The sequence below is a fragment of the Hipposideros armiger genome, unplaced genomic scaffold, assembly GCF_001890085.2.
Source record: "Hipposideros armiger isolate ML-2016 unplaced genomic scaffold, ASM189008v1 scaffold_61, whole genome shotgun sequence".
NCBI classification, from domain to species: domain Eukaryota; kingdom Metazoa; phylum Chordata; class Mammalia; order Chiroptera; family Hipposideridae; genus Hipposideros; species Hipposideros armiger.
This window is the reverse complement of record NW_017731411.1, coordinates 3,333,451-3,348,712: the sequence shown is the minus strand read 5'-3', so window position 1 is coordinate 3,348,712 and position 15,262 is coordinate 3,333,451. Positions and strand designations below refer to the sequence as shown.

The window sequence follows — 15,262 nt, the reverse complement described above, 5'->3', positions numbered from 1 at the left end:
GACTACAACATCCAGAAAGAGTCCACCCTGCACCTGGTTCTGCGTCTGAGGGGTGGCTGTTAATTCTTTAGTCTTGCATTCATAGTGCCCAGTGATAGTATTACTCTGCACTCTAGTCATTTGCCCCAATTTAAGTTTGGAAATTACCAGTTTCAGTAATGGCTGAACCTGTTCAAAATGTTAATAAAAGTTTTGTTGCATGGTAGCATGTTTGGTGTCTTTTGTCATGAAATTATGTAGTGATGTGGGGACTCCTAACTGGCTAAAGTGGTATTCAAGGAAGGGGTTTAACTTGGAGATTGTTGATGTGACCAAAATTAAGTCATTTGAACTTGGGTAAACATTGAGTGTGCACAAGGTATGGAAACTTTAAGTCTTGTGCTTTTCTTCCTAGTGCATTATACTCAAGTGTTTAACTTTAGGTAGTGAAACAGAACCCTAATCTTGTCTGCTGTATATGAAGTCAGCTAAGCATTAAGTGGAGCCCTAGTCAAGTTTTGAAAGAAGGCTGGCTGGTGAGAAGATTGCTTGAAAGAACTCGAATTAAAAGGGTATTCTGATTTAAGGCAATTGACACTGGTGTGTTAGGCAGCAAATGAAAATGGTTCCTAACAAGCAGACCTTAATGACCAGTAGCTTGACATTAATGTAAAGAAAAAAGATGACAGCAAATGAGATTTCCTTAATTTGAGACTTTATGATTCTTTTTAAAGCAGTTCTCATGCTGCCTTACCAATAAACACAAGAAAGTATGTTTCCAATACTGATAGAAGCTATTTGAGGGAATGAATCTATATGGACATTTATTCTTGAAATGTTTTTTAGTTTTTCACTTCTTACAATCCATTCCCTGTAATGTAACCAGTTAAAATGGCAGTTTCCCAATTTGAGACACAACAAGGGTGGGAAGTATATGTAAGAGGTAGAAATCGGAAGTAATGGTTATCTCAAAAAGTATACCACAGTTGGAAAATTAACTTTTCTGGTACTAAAGCTGGTGTGATCACAAGTGTGCTGTTAAGTGGAAGAACATCTGAAGGGTCACCTAAAGGTGCATTATGATCATTAAAATGTAAAAACTCAAGCATCAGGCCTAGAAATATGCCTTTGCTATTCCAAGTGCACCTCAGAAACATAGCCTGGAAATCCACTTAAATTTGAGCATAAAATACTAAATTGGGTTTCTTGGTTAAGTTAGGCACTGGTGATAGCACTTAATTTTAGACGGTGAATTTATGCTTCAATTCCTTGGAATGGTAGTAAAATGCTGGGCCAGGAAGGGGGAGAACTTGATATTAAACCCTAAAATCAAGCCTTTAAAAAGATTTAAGGGAACATTTCACTTATGTTAGGAGGTGACATTCCAGTCCTAATGTTTAACAGTTGACTTGCCCAAGACTTAGTTCTTGTTAAGGGCAAACCAAGGACTGGAATCCAAGTGACCTGTCAACTCACACTTAGCTTTTAAAATCTGAAGTTTTACTAGGCTCCTTCCCCTGCAGAATGTCTTCAAACTAGTGCTTTTAAGCAGGCCTTACCTTAGTTAAAAAACGTCTTTGGCTAGTAAAGCTGGGTTTCAAAGATTAAAAGTTCTTTCCCATACTTTCCTTTACATCTAACAAAAGCTTTGGTTAGTAAACCTGAAGAATAAAAGCATTTCACTGAATAGCTAAGTAAAGACTAGTTGTGGTTTGGGCAAATAGGACACACACACTTGTCATTTCTACCAAATCTTCACAATGACTTCAAGTGCTCACAGGTCTGTGGGCTTGTGAATACCTTGAGAAAAATGTTTCAGCTATTGCTGTCTCAGGATCTCTTCCATAGGTATCCCTAAAGATATTCATGGATCTCAGCAAAATCACCTGCACACAACTTGAAATTTGAGCAAGGAAACGGCTCTCTAAATGTGTCTAACCTGTACTCTAAAATTCATGTTTGGAAGTGGGTTAATCTGGGCTTCAAACCTTACACCACAGTGGATAAAACAGGCAATTGTTCGTGGCTCCTGCTCACTGACGGCAGGTAAGGAGCTGACAATGACGGGGGAAACGTGATGGAGTGGAGCTTTGCTTTGGGGTGAAAGGGATGGAAGAGTTCGTAAAGATTTTAATCTTATCAGTTACCTGAATCCAAGGTAACTCAGTCTTATCACCTATTCAACTGTATATTCATTGTCCAGCTACCTTCTTATAGCCAGGAATCTCAATTACAGTTGTTGGTCCAGATGCTAAGGAGTCCATGGGAAGGAAGAGAAACAGCTGTGGTGCAAATACATCACTGGACCGCCACACCCTTTATAAATCTCAAAAACAATGCCACAGAGAGTTGTTTATGGGACCTTTGTGACTTGTTAGGGTAGTGTCCAAAGTATACGTGAGTCAGTCTTCCAAAAATTTAAACCTGTTTTATTTTGGACCTGTGCTCTCTCTGAAAAGCAAATTCCATGTTTATCAGAAGAAGTATTGCACATCATTATATGTCGAGATCTGAGAGTTTGCAGATCAAGCTGCCACTTAACCATCCCCAATTGTAATCTTCACTATCTACCTTCTACTTAGGTATTCGATTAAAGAAGGATTCCTGTTAATATGTTCTATTGTGATCTTTGCTGAAAGAATGCTTGCACCTGTGTGCAAAGATATGTTTAAAGAATATTAGCTTGGCATACTGAAAGCAAGTTCCAAGTGCTGGTCTGTAGCCTGATGCAACTCAAAAGTTTTCACTGGTTCTCAGTGAAATGAAAAAACTCCCACTGGATTATACATAAAATTAAGTCCATTCAATTTAACACGTTAAGCACGAAACCTCTTTTGTCTTCCTTTTCATTTAGCCTGCGATATCCGATTTCACCGATATGCTTTTTCTTGAGTTGTCTGTGATTTGTGTTCCAGTACAATTTAAAATTTTTTTCTTTACCCGTAATAGTGACAATGTCAGTAGAAGAAACGTGTGAAAGCAATTCAAGTGAAATTAGGTTTCCTAATAGAAGAATATAATTTTTTAAATTGTATATCATCAGTCATCAGTGACTGACACAGTCCAAACGGAAAGTATAGTGTCAGTCACCAGTGACTGACGTGGCGCTTAACGTGTTAAAAGATTATATGTCCTCTGTATAAAAATGTTCCAGTGTAATACAATGATTTAGACGCAGCGGTTCTCAACCTTCCTAATGCCACGACCCCTTAATACAGTTCCTCATGTTGTTGTGACCACCAACCATAAAATTATTTTCGTTGCTACTCTATAACTGTAATTTTGCTACTGTCATGAATCGTAATGTAAATATCTTTATTTTCTGATGGTCTTAGGTGACCCCTGTGAAAGAGTCGTTCGACCCCCAAAGGGGTCGCGACCCACAGGTTGAGACCTGTGTGGCCCTGTAGACACGATTACTTTAAATCTGGTTCCACTTACTGGCTTGTAACCTTGGGCAACTAATTTATCCAGTACATCAGATTCCTCATCTATAAAAGGAGGGGGGGTTAATTATACCTATCTCTGAGTACTTATGAGAATTACATGTGAAGTGCTTAAAGCTATACAAAAATTTGCCTAGTACTTAATGCTATTTTAACAAAATTAGAAATGACAATTTCCCATCAAAGAAAAGTGGTTAGATTATGATAATGCCATAAAACAGAATGAAGGCGATAGGCGCTGGCATGGAATATTCAAGAGAGTGAAAAAAACACTATATAAAACGTGTGTGCACAAGCATACAGAAGAATGGGCTCCTGTTTAACATTGTTTGCTTCAGGAGAGTAAAGGGGTGGTTGTGAAGGGAGATGTATTTCAACTTCTCTATAGATATTTTCAAATCTGCCTCCCATAGGCTTTCAGGAGGACTGAAGTCATTTTGTAGCATCAGCAGTGTTCATAAACTTCCCTGTTCAAGAGCCAGCAATGTACTCCTGCCATGAAAGACTGCTTCCAAATTGAATAGAGTAGATAAGTCTCTGGTTCATTCTCTGATCTCTCAGGACTTCTAGAAACTACATCTCATGAGACTTTCTGAACCTCAAGACCTCCATTTTAATTACACTCTCCTTCAAAAATCTGAAGCGCCAGGCCATGACTCCCTTTTAATTAGGCCCAGCTGACTCCAAATGGGAGCTTTAGACAAATGTCTTCTGGGAAAGTATATTTCACTTAGTGCAACAATATTAACAGGGAAGTAAGTTTTGGAATTTTCATTTTTCATACTTGCTTGATCCCATTACTATCCTTACCTCTCACCCGCCCTTTTTTTGTCACCAGAAGTTGAGTGGTGAAATTCACTTCCCAGCTAGTAGGTCTCAGCCAACCCCTGAAATTTGTTCTAGCACCTACTCCCCTGACCACACAACACCCACCAGGACTCCTCTTAAGAAACACTTTTACCTTCAGAAATTTCTAATATCAGCATTTCCCAAACTTTGTCCTCCAAACATAACCACTGTGCAAAGCATGCTGTGGGCTCAAGGGCTCTAGAAGTTGTTACCTCCCCTCCTGGAGACTTACAATGTGCACTAGCATATTAAAGTCTCCAAGAAGTTCTGCCTTGAAGGAACTTGTTTAACCCAGGGATTTCCAGTTTCCAATTTCACCTTCCTTTTCAATCAGTTAATGTCCCTCACATTTTGAGAAACACTGTTCAAGCCGTGACCTCTTCCCTGTCTCCCTGTCTAGCCCTGCTGATAGTACATGGTTCCAGGCTTCTTTAAGGACAGATTCATGTTGCTGTGGACTCAAGACTTGCCACAGATGGCCTGGATATCTGCTAAAACAGTACAACACAGATGTAAAATAAAACAATATATTTACCCAACTCACAGGGAAATGAAACTTTTTTCAGGTTAAAATTTTCTTCCATAAGTTGTTCTTAATCATAAAATATGATTTTCCTCACACTCCCAGAGGAGACTATTAAATGAGAATATTTTCCATTCATTTATTTAGTCAACAAATATTTAAATGTCTACTGTTGTTTCCAGCATTGGAAATGCAGTAATGCACAAACCGACCAAGTCCCTGCCCTGATGGAACTTAAAGAGAAGACAGACAAACAGGTAAATACATCATATTTTAGATAATGAAAATGCTACAGCGAAAAGATAAAGGAGAATAAAGGACATCAGGTGGTCATGGAAGGTCTCAGGTACAAGACAACATTTGGGCAAAAGATCTGGAGGAAATGAGGAGCTTACCTCATGCTATCTGGGAGAAGAGTGTTCCACGAAAGAGAAAATCACATGCAAAGGTCCTGAGGTAGAAGAAAGCTTGAGTTCAACCAACAGTGAGATGGTCTGTGTAGCAGGAAGTTAGTGAGCAAGAAGGGTAGAATGAAATTAAATCAGAGGTAATAAAATCATTTATCCATTTATAAGGCTACTGTAAGGATACATATTATAGGTGTCCCTCTGGACTGCTATGCCAATACAAACATGCATATGTGTGTACACATCCCCGTATATACGTTTACTTCAATCTTGTTAATGTCTGCATAGTAATTCATGGGAGGTATACCATTTTTTTCTTAAATAATTTTATTGCTTTCCTAACTATGAAAGTAATACATATTCAATGAAGGAAACTTGAAAATTACAGAAAAAGAAACAATCCATTAACCCTACATCCAAATATACTCAATTTGGCATATTTCCTATTTTTCAAGTATTAATTTTTTATTTAAATAACAGTGAGTTCCAGTTATAAAGACTCAGTCAATAAATAATTATGTAAGAGTAAAACACAGAAGTCCTTTTTCAGTGCTTCTCCCCAGATCCTCTTCTTTTCACACTTATCTTTTTTCTCTGTGCCACTTGGTAAAAGTTTGGTGTATTTACCACCAGATTGTTTCCAATGTGTTTACATATACTTACGTATTATATAAAATCATACTTTTAAAAGTATACATAAATGAAATCATACTGAACATATTCATATTGTTGGGAGACATTCCATGCTAGTACATATAGATCTACCTTATTGTTTTCTGAATTGCTGCAATGTACTCATATTTCATAGTATAGATATCCCATGTTTACCCATCTCCTTACTGATGGGTATTTAGATTGTTTTTAATTTTTCACTATTAAAACAATGCTTCAGTGAACATCCTTGTAAATGTTTTTTATTGCTGTATCAAAAAATGTGGCTTTTTTTTTTTAATTGGGGAATTGAGTAAGGGAACACTGTTGGAGAATTGGGGAAGGGGAACATTGTGTTTTTCCAGAACCCATCAGCTCCAAGTCAAGTTGTTGTTCTTCTATCTTAGTTGTGGAGGGTGCAAGCTCAGCTCCAAGTCCAGTCACCGCTTGCAATCTAGTTGCTGTTGGGGGGGGCGAAGGGGGCATAGCCCACCGTTCCATGTGGGAGTTGAACCAGCAACCTTGTTGTTAAGAGCACACACGCTCTAACCAACTGAACTACCTGGCCTGCCCCAAAATATGGCATTTTAAAATTTGTGATTATGACTAAATTGCCCTTCTAAAAGATTATACCACACACAATGGAATATTATTCACCCTTAAAAAGAAAATTCTGACATATGCTACAACGTGGATGAACCTTGAAGACATTATTCTAAGTGAGATACCCATCACAAAAGGACAAATACTGTATATTCCACTTATATGAAGTACCTAGAATAATATAATAAAATTCATAGAGACAGAAAGTAGAATAGTGGTTACCAGAGGCTGGGGGGAGGGGAAATGGGAAGTTAGTATTTAATGAGTACAGAGTTTTAATTTGGGATGATGAAAAAGTTCTGGAGATTATAGTGGTGATGGCTGCACAACAATGGGAATGTAGTGACACTGAACTGTACACATAAAAATAGTTGAAATGATAAATTTTATGTTATGTATATTATACCACAATAATTTTTTAAAACTACATCAACGTAAATCATAAATTCCTTCTAATACTGCATAAGAGTACCTCGTCTTCCATACCCTCATTAATATACATTATGAATCATTTAAATTTTGGATAATTTGAAGGGCAAAAATGACACCTTATTGTTTTAATTTATTGATTAAGCTTGTGAGATTCTTTTGTACGCTTTTTTTACATTAATTTGCACTGAAAGTTACCTGTTGATGTCTTTGCCCTGTTTACTATTAACTTATAGAACCTCTTTATATATTCTAAAAAGAAATAATTTATCTGTTAAAATTGTGATAGTGTCTTTCACATTATTATTTCACTTTTTGTTTATGGTGTCTTTTGTAAAAACAGAAGTTTTTCAATCTGAAAAAGAATCTGCAATATTTTTCTTTATGATTTCTGGGCCAAAGAAATAAGTAAAGGTGTAAAGCTTGTTAATAACTATTTATAACACATTTTTTAAAAACAGTAAATCATCCAATTTCTACACCCTTCTGGGTGAAGAGTGTTCCAGGAAGAGGAATCTGCCACCCCATGACTCCCAGATCATAACAGCATTCTTTCCCCAGAGGGATCAACAAACCAGTGACAGAGACTCTTTGGAGCTATTGGTTGCCTACTGACCAATGTAATATCTATCTTAACACCCAGGTCAGTAGTGGCTTTTATAAACGCCTTTTATACCACATAACTATACTTTGCCAAGCATCCTGAACACTATTATAATTGTTTTCTACCACTCATGTGATAGCCCCATGCTTCTTTATAAGTTAAGTGTTTCAAAATAACATGACTTTGAAATACTTATAATGCTATTACAAACAATGAAGACATATGAGGGTGCTCCAACCAATATAATGCTATAGAAGTTAATATCAACATTTTAGGGTGGGAAATGCAGTCCTTAGTTGATGAAACTAGTCAATTTTGCCTTGTCCTTACTCATGTTTTGGGTTTAAGATTTTACCTATTTTTTTTTTCAAAAATGAAAATATCTTGGTTCATATTATTTTTATCTTGTTAAAGGAACAACACAACACACATTCATCATTTTTAAAAACTCAGATAATCTAGAAAAGTAAAATGAATAAAGTAAAATAACCTGAATAAATTACCTGAATTTCCACCAACTAAAGGTAACTATTGGTAACATAGGTTTTTTTTAAAAAGGGGCTCATATGTTTTGTTTTGTTTTGTTTGTTTGTTTTTTAAAGATTTTTATTGGGGTATTGGGGGGTTGGGAACAGTGCTGGGGAATTAGGGGAAGGGGAACAGACAAGTTGCTGTCGTTTTGTTCTTCAGTCTAGTTGTGGAGGATGTTACTTCACTGGCCCAAGTTGGCACCATCATTGCGCTCTTCCGGGACGAGGCAGATCAGTCGCCGGCTTCTGGACGGCCGCTCACTGCGGCTGCTGGCCGCTCACGCTGGCTGCTGGCTACATACGGTAGCCCATGGCAACCCACTGCCACAGGGGCTGCAGCCCACGCCATCACCGGCAACTCACAGCAGCCCAGCTCCAGGTTGAGCTGTTGTTCAGCATCTGAGCTGTGGAGGGCAGTGTCACTGGCCGTCATATGTGGGATCCGAACCAGGGCCCTCTGGTGTTCCAATCCAGTTCTTAACCATCGCGCCACTCGGCCGGCCCTGTTTTGTTTTATATCCTGGTTTTTCTACTTATTATACAGAGATATTACTTTCATTTAAATAGCTGCATAGCATTCTATTGTATGTATTATAATTTATTTAATCCATATTAATGATGCATTTGTAGACTACTTCATTATCAACATCTTTATAAATGCATTTCTTCACATTTTTGTCAAAAGATAAATAAACTAGGAAAAAATATTTAGAGCACATATAAAGGGCTAATTACTACATAAGGAGTTTCTACAAATATATCAGAAACAGATTGGTAATCCAATGGAAAAATATGCAAAGGATAGGAGCAGACAGTTCACAGAAAAGAAAATGAAAAGATGTACAGCTTTAAAAATGAAAATTAAATGTATGAAATAACATTAAAAAAATATTTCAGATTGACAAAGATAAAATAAGAATGCTAATACACTATTTCCAAGAGAGTAGAGAAATACATGCATTGGTGATCAGCATAAATTGGTAAAATCTCTTTGGAGGGTAGTTGGTAAGTACCTATGAAAATTTGAATTGCACATACCCTTTTAATCCAGCAATTCCAGTACTAGGAATTTTTCAGCTATTCTCACAAATGTGAACAAAGAAGCATGAACACAGGTGTTCACTGCTGTATTCTTAATAGTAGCAATACATTTAAAACAACCTAGATGTGAATAGCAGTATGTGTTAACACCTGTGTGAAAAGGGGATTATTTATACTTTAATGATTTTGCATACACATAGAAAAAGTCTAGAAGAATACACAGAAATTGCTAATGATATATGTCAAATATATTTTAAGAAAAAAGAAAAAGAAATTGCCAGCAATGGTTTGTTCCAAGAAGCGAGGTGGGAGGGGATATATCCTTTTCAAACTGTATAATATAATTTGAATTGCTTGAATTTTCATCATGGGCCAATACTATCTATTCAAATAAATAAATAATTAAAATTCACATTTATTTGATGAGTGAAGTTTAGCACCTTTTCTTTCCTGTTTTCCTCCTGTGAACTCTCCGTTCATGTCTTCAATTTTAAAAAATTTTTTCAGTTATCTTACTTATTGGTTTGTAAGAGCTCATTATATGTTTAAGAATTTTCACTCTTTGCTGCAGATACTGCAATTTTGTTTAGTGGTTATATTTCAAAATTTCAGGAATTTCCCCATAATTATGAGGCAATAAGGCAGTTTGCCAGGATCCTAAAGACACAATCCCATATTTTTACGTGGTTTTCCATCCACACCAGTGTATATTTGTGGAATTATGTGTTGTTTCCCAGCTCCTTGAGTGGTCCTAGAGCTGCACCTTCCTAGAGCTGCACTGTTCCAGGTTTTACCCCTGGAGCAAGGGTCTAGGCTCCAGGTCAATAGCTGGTATCAAAAGGAGCCTGGAAACGAGCGTAGGCTGCAGCCCCTGCTGCAGGGGGTTGCCATGGGCTACCGTGTGTAGCCAGCAGTCAACGTGAGCGGCCAGCAGCCGCTGTGAGCGGCTGTCCAGAAGCCAGCGACTTATCTGCCTCGCCTGGGAAGAGCGCAATGATGGTGCCAACTTGGGCCAGTGAAGCGACGTCCTCCACAACTAGACAGAAGAATAAAAGGACAGCAACTTGTCTGTTCCCCTTCCCCCAATTCCCCAATAAAAAAATCTTAAAAAAAAAAAAAAAGGAGCCTGGAAAAAGGCAAAGCTTAGCAGAGCTGGGCATCCATCCTCCTTGCTTCCTGTCCTGCTGTGGGGATGGATGTGAACTTGCTACTGCCAGGGGTGGGGTAAATTCTGGGACTAGGTGGCTCTTCTGGCAATGGCAGTCAGTGCACAGTGGCCCCACCCCTTGACTTCTTCTATATGTGGAATGGAGATAATGCTCTCAATGATCAGAACTGCTTTGCTCACCCTGAGTCAGAGTGGAAAATACTGACCGTTGCATCCAGCAAAGGGAATGCTTCAGCAATTGGGGTAGAAAAAGACCTTTGGGACTGATCTGAGGGGAGACCTTACCTCTAAGGCAGAATACCCTCTCCACATCACTCCCTGCGGCCTTTCAACCAACCAAGTTTCCACCCCCACTTTGTGGGTTAGCTGTCAGCTTCCAGCACATCCTGTTTCACCCTGGCTTCCTGCCAAGCAGCACCCACGCCCTCTCCTAGCCCCATGAAAGCTGTTTTTCTGAGTATCAGACCTGAGTATAATCTCCTTCAGAAGCTGAAATGGCCTTCTCTCATTTGCAGCCAGTACTTTAATTCAGAAGCTCTGATGGTCTTTTAGATAATGCTACTCCTCTCCCTCCTACCTAGAGCTTTTTCTGGAAACAGCTTGGCAAAGTTTACTGGAACAGTATGTCTCCGTGCCCCCACAGCAGCCACCACATTGAGAAGGGAAAAGGCCCTGAGCCACCTGACAGCATGACCAGCAGAGCTTAGAAAAACAGAGGCCCCCGGAGACAAAGGGAATGGCCAAAGGGAAAAAAGTGAGGGCTGGTAGAGTCTGCAGAGTATGCACGGCAGTGTCTCATTCTCTTTACCTCTCTGGGCCTCAGCCTTCCCTCAGCTGCTGATACCTCTACTGTCTCTTCTCTTTTGTGCAAAACCACAAGAACGCTGCTCTGGCTTCCAGTAATGTATGTGCTGATGATTTCCTCTAAGTGGCTGCTCCCCTGCAGACTGACTTCAGCCACCTAAAATAATTCACTTGTTTCACTTTCAGCTCTCCACTTGTGTTTCAGGCCAGAGCAGCACAGCAGGACTCCCAGCTCTGTCCACTGGGATCAGGTGAGCAGGGCCTGAAGTGGGTCTTCTGACATGGAAATTTACATTGGAATAAGGGGTCTGTGCCTAAAGACATACCACAAAGTAAATAGGCTCTCTTGGGTGACCCCAACCCACAGAATGTAAAGGAGAAGGTAGAGACCCACACTTTCTGTGAGTCATGGTGTGGGGATGCCAAGAAAGAGGCAAAAATCACCCCTTCCATTCTGGAAAGGTGGGGCCAAACAAATCTGTGTGAATTCAGGCCAAAAACATCTGAGGAAGTAAGTATGTTGTTCTAAGCCTTACTTTAGAGCAGCGGTTCTCAACCTTCCTAATGCCGCGACCCCTTAAAACAGTTCCTCATGTTGTGGTGACCCCCAACCATAAAATTATTTTCGTTGCTACTCCATAACTGTAATTTTGCTACTGTTATGAATCGTAATGTAAATATCTTTTTGTTTTCAGATGCTCTTAGGCGACCCCTGTGAAAGGGTCATTCGACCCCCAAAAGGGTCACGACCCTCAGGTTGAGAACCGCTGCTTTAGAGCCTCATATTTGTAGAAATAGAATTGGTCTTTCTTACCCCGTGCCAAATGCTAAGGCTACCCAGACAACTATGCTCAGTCATCGAATAGAAAAAGGCAAGTAAACTGACACTTGTAATATGGGATGATAAATACAATGCTAGGTCAGGGTCAAACAAGACTGAATTAGCACAGCTACTGGCCCCTCTCCAAGAGAAGAAATGTGAAAATCTCTTGGGGTTGATGGGAGGGGTTGCTTTGAACTGGGAAGATAAAATGGAGGAGTGGGGTTCTGCCCTTGCTCCCCCCACCACCATTTCCTTGGAACACACAGTTCCTGCCCCCACCTCTGCAATGACTCAGGTGTCTACTCTAGGAGCACTTAGAGTCAAATCAGGGCTGCCCAGACCTCCTGTGTTTGGGAGATGCTAAGGAAAACAGGTGAGGACTGACTGGCTTCTGACAGTTGCCTACTCATCCCTCCTAAAACACCCAGGCCTAGGGAATGACATTTTAGGGGCAAGTCCTCATGCTGCTTCTCTCTGGAGAGCAAAGTGTGAAAACGTGACTTGAGGAGTTGTTTTGTGGGATGAGGAGAGACTGACTGTGTTTTTCTTTCCTAGTCACCTAGCAGAAACCCAAGCCTGGATGAGTCAACAACTTCCTTCTCTCTGCCTGCACCCAGCTGCTCGGGGTGGGGGTGGGGAGGTAGGGGAAATCATACAACTAAGGAGACTGATTTCATTTTAAATTCATGATTGCAAAACTCAAATGGGTTCTGAACACTGCCAGGCAATTATACTCCATTTGTCTAAGAGGTGATATGCTCTATTTTCTTTCTTTTACCTCCCCCTGCCCCTCCACTCTCAGCTTGTGACCTTAACCTCACTCTTTTGAGTAAACAGGGGCCATCAGATTTTTCCACACTTGGCTGAAACCTGCCCACACTTGGGCCCGACTTGCCTTCTTGTCTTCTGTTACCTGAACAGAGATGAATCCCTTCACCAGGGCCAGCCATCTTCTCACCTTCCCAAGGACTTTGTATTTGCAGGTACCTTCCTTCCCTGCACGATCAGTCTCTCCCTACTGCCGGATCATTCCAACGGCATGATCTTTTATTTCATGTATCTTTTTAATCTTTAAACAAACAATGCCCCCCACCCCAGATCTATCTTCCAGTTACCCCTTACCTCCCTGCTTCCCCATATGATGAAACACCTCCAAAGGGTGGTCTGCACGTTGTCTCAACTTCAACTTCTTCACCTTTGTTTTTTCTGGCTCCAGGTTGTCTTTTTTAAAAAGAAATAAAACATCACAGTTATGGTTGGGCTTCCAGTTTAAAAATGGCTTCCTCCTCAACCCCCTCTAAAAGATCATAAAAGAATAAAAAAGGTATATACCCTTGGGGACAAAAAAGAGTAGGAGAGGAGACCAAGCAGAAGCACGGCCAGCAGTGTTTGTGCCACAGACAGTGGATGACCACTCATAACTCAGTAGAGAAGCTGAGACCTAAGTGCCCTGGGGACTCACAGGCAGAGGAGACCCTGCTGACCAGGGGGAATGAAGTGGACATCTGTGTACTAAATTTTGGGGACCATGACATCACCCTAAGAGGGTGCTCAGGCAAGCCCCATCCATGCATCTGGCTTTTGGTACCAGACATTTGAGCAAAGCCTCTACCAGAAAAGGCAGAAATTCAAACAAATAAACAAACAAAAAACGGAACTTGGGCAAACAGAGACAACGCAGAGAAACAAAAAAATTTCTGATGCATGAATTTTCCCATTCTCTCTCTAAATCTGGGCCCTAAGTGCTGCTTTCAGATAATGTTCAGCCTGAGCACTCAGGTTGGGAGGGGACCTGGCTAGTAACTTTTCAGAGATAGGCTTTAGTAGCAATAAGACAGGTTCCGGTGACTCTAGGGAGAATCTAACACTCAAATCTAAACCATTCTCCATTACTTGCATGATAAAGTCTAAATGTGAGTGGCATTTCTGAAATTTCCTCAACCCTTGTTCCAAACTCCCACCCCAGTTCTTTAGTCAACTTGTCATTTCTTCTGCTATGGCCTGAATGTTTGTGTCTGCCCACATTCTAATGTTGAAATCCTAATGCCCATTTGTGATGGTATTAGGAGGTGGGGCCCTTTGGAGGTGCTTAGGTCAGGAGGGTGGAGCCCTCATGAATGAGATTACTGTCTTATAAAAGAGGATGCAGCAAGAAAGTGCCTGGCTGTGAATGAGGGAGAGGGATCTCAGCAGTATGCGACCATGTTGGTACCTTGATCTTGGACTTCCCAGCCTCCAGAACTATGAGAAATAAGTTTCTGTTGTCTATAAGCTGCCCAGTCTGTAGTGTTTTTGTTATAGCAGCACAAATGAACTAAGACACCTTCAAAACCCTAACCCAGCCCATCCCTCCCTTCGCAGCCTGCAGCACCTCCATCCCCACCCCAGGCAGTGGCAACAAACTTTTCTCAAAGTCTGGGGGTTGTGGGTGGGGGAGGAGGGGTTGGTCAGATACTGCCAAAGGGAATTGCAGCAAGAAAAAGCTATGTAGGATCTTAAAAGACAGGGATACACAGATATGGTACATACTGTGTGATTCTATTCACATGACATTCTGGAAATGGCAAAGCTATGAGAATAGGAATCCAATCAGTGGTTATCAGAGCACGCAGTGGGGGAGGGGAGGGCAAAGGGGCCCCAGAGTACATTTGAGGGTAAAGAAAATGCTGTATATCTTGATAGCTGTGGTGGTCACACAATTATATATACATTTGTCAAAATTCTTTGAATTGTCAGCGTAAAGAGCATGTAAATTTTTTTAAATTACAAAGTACATTTTTAAAGGGTGTGAATTATACCATAAGAAACCTGACTGTGTTTTATGAAACAGAGATGGAAACGCAAAGGGAGGTCAGACTACCTGGGTTCAAATCCCACCGCCATCACTTACAACGTGCTCTAGTCCAGAGTGAGTTACTTCATCTCTGACTCTGTTTCCCATTCTCTGAAGTGGAGATACCAACGGGATCTACCTCCCAGGGTGGAGGTGAGGATCTAAAAAGAAAATGCCTTTAAAAAGCCTGGCTCACAAGCTCAAGCGTGCTCTTCCAGCTTTGCCCCGGTGCTCTCCAAGCCTGAGGGAAGTGCTACCTGTCCCCATCCCTTGGGTGCACCCCTCTAGCGCGCACCCGCTCCCTTGGAGGAAGGAAGGCACAGGCCACAGGCCCTAATATCCGCAGTGTCCTGCTCTTTGGGAGAGCAGTGGGGCTTGAGGAGCGCGGCGCCCGTGCCAAAGGGGAGGCCCTTCAGCCCTCCCACTCCTGACCCTGCATCCTCAGCCGTGACCTCGGACACTCGTCTCTGACAGCTCTGGGAGGGCGTGTCCGGATGCTTACGTAGAAAGGGGGAGGGGCCTCTTTGGGCCTGACAGACACGAAATGGGGGAGGTGCCCGGAACTGGGGGGG

The 15,262-nt window shown here is 40.9% G+C and overlaps 1 protein-coding gene across 1 annotated transcript in view; it reads left to right on the top strand.

Moving 5' to 3' along the window:
- Positions 1-11,265: 11,265 nt before the first annotated feature.
- TRPV2 (transient receptor potential cation channel subfamily V member 2) overlaps positions 11,266-15,262 on the top strand; it is a 29,336-nt gene continuing 25,339 nt past the window's right edge. Inside the window, exon 1 of the mRNA XM_019641545.1 lies at positions 11,266-11,285. The gene's annotated coding sequence lies outside the window, so the exon portion shown is untranslated. The remainder of the gene's footprint in view (positions 11,286-15,262) is intronic.